This window comes from Ovis canadensis, chromosome 2 (assembly GCF_042477335.2).
Source record: "Ovis canadensis isolate MfBH-ARS-UI-01 breed Bighorn chromosome 2, ARS-UI_OviCan_v2, whole genome shotgun sequence".
Taxonomy (NCBI): Eukaryota; Metazoa; Chordata; class Mammalia; order Artiodactyla; family Bovidae; genus Ovis; species Ovis canadensis.
This window is the reverse complement of record NC_091246.1, coordinates 192572795-192574758: the sequence shown is the minus strand read 5'-3', so window position 1 is coordinate 192574758 and position 1964 is coordinate 192572795. Positions and strand designations below refer to the sequence as shown.

Below are 1964 nucleotides of genomic sequence, written 5' to 3'. Positions count from 1 at the left end.
CAAACTCAGGGAGATAGTGAAGGACAAGAAAGCTTTGTGTGGTGCAGTCCATGGGGTCACAGAGAGTCAGACATGTCTGAGTGACTGAACAATCCCCCTGTTCTCCATGGAACAGGATCATCCAGTGGAAATAGGAGGGGATCACACCTGTAAACTCACATTTTCTACTAGCCACATCCATACAGGGAGAATGAAGTGGCTCGATTAACTTTAATAATATATTTATTTAATTCAATATATATAGCTTCCCTGGTGGCTCCATCAGTAAAGAATCTGCCTGTAATGCAGGAGACCTGAGTTCGACCCCTGGGTTGGAAAGATCCCCTGGAGGAGGGCATGGCAATCCACTCCAGTTTTCTTGCCTGGAGAATCCCATGGACAGAGGAGCCGGGGGGGTACAGTCCATGGGATCACAGAGTCAGACTTGACTAAGCAACTAAGCACAGCATACAACATCTAGCCTCAAGAGCCATCTGCAGGGTACCCAAGTCCTGGATACAGAGGAGACATGGTGATCCCCTGCAACACTGAGATCCAGGAAGACGTGCAGGTGCTGAAGATATCAGCAGACCAATGCCGGTGTCACTGCGGCAGGCTGGTCTGCAAAAAGGTCTGGGAAGCCCTGCAGGATATACACGAGGAAGCGTCCTTGAGGTATTATGGCTGTGGTCTGGTCATCTCTGAGTGTCTGGAAAACTGCCGAATTTTAATTCCACTGGGTAGTGGAATTAACTGAGACTGCTATGCTCTTAGTTAGTTGGTTGGTGAGAAGGGACATGTCACTGGAATAGACATGACAGAAGGTCAGGTACAAGTGGATAACAAGTACATTGAATAACACATGGAAAAATATGGCTTCCAGGCACCCAATGTGACCTTTATTCATGACTACATAGAGAAACTGGAAGAGGCTGGAATCAAGAATGAGCGTTACGATACTGTGATATCCAATTATGTCATTAACCTTCTACCTAATAAACAGCAAGTGCTGCAGGAGATATATTGAATGATAAAGCATGGCGGAGGCTATATTTCAGTGACATCTTTGCTAGTCTTGAATTTCCAGGAAAAATCAGGACGCACAAAGTTTTATGGGGTGAGTGACTAGGTGGTGCTTTGTACTGGAAAGACCTTCCTATCCTTGCCCAAAAAATTGGCTTCTGCCCTCCATGTTTGGTCACTGCCAATTTCATTACAGTTCAAAACAAGGAACTAGAAAACATGATTGGTGACAGATGTTTTGTTTCTGCAACATTTCGCCTCTTCAAATTCCCTAAGACGGGACCAACCAAAACATGCCAAGTTATCTATAATGGAGAAATCAAAGGACACGAAAAAGACTCAATATTTTATGCAAATTTCACATTTAAGAAAGATGAAACTGTTGAAGTGGATGAAGAAACAGCAGCTATCTTGAAGAATTCACAGTTTGCCCATGATTTTCTGATCAGGCCAATTGGAGAGAAACTGCCAACATGTACTGCTTTAGCAGCAAAGGATACAATCACAGATCCATTCAAGGTTGCACAAGGGTCTGACAATACAAAGTCCAGAAGTACCCCTCCTGTTGCTGGCTGCTGTCGCAAAGAAATGCTGCTAAACAACAGCTGACCAGAAGACAGTGGGCAGGAGGTGACAGAATGAGTTACACATGTTTAACCTGCTCTTCTTCATAGCCCATAGACAAGAAAGAACAATGGCAAAAAACTGCATTTCAGATAAAAATAAATGAATTATTTTTACAAAGTAAAAAAAGTCCATATATCTAAAATATTGATATTTCAGTGTGTAATCAAATATAAAAATGATGACGATATTTTAAATTATTTTTTGTACTAAAGAATACAGACTTGGGCTTCCCCCGGTGGCTGAGTAGCAAAGAATCTGCCTGTAATGCAGGAGCCACAGGAAATGCAGGTTTGACCTCTGGGTCGGGAAAATCCCCTGGAAGAGGGCATGGCAAC

At 43.1% G+C, this 1964-nt stretch overlaps 1 pseudogene; it reads left to right on the top strand.

The window, feature by feature from the left end:
- The first annotated feature begins 508 nt into the window (after window positions 1-508).
- Window positions 509-1611, top strand: LOC138432438 (arsenite methyltransferase pseudogene; annotated as a pseudogene).
- Window positions 1612-1964: the final 353 nt, after the last annotated feature.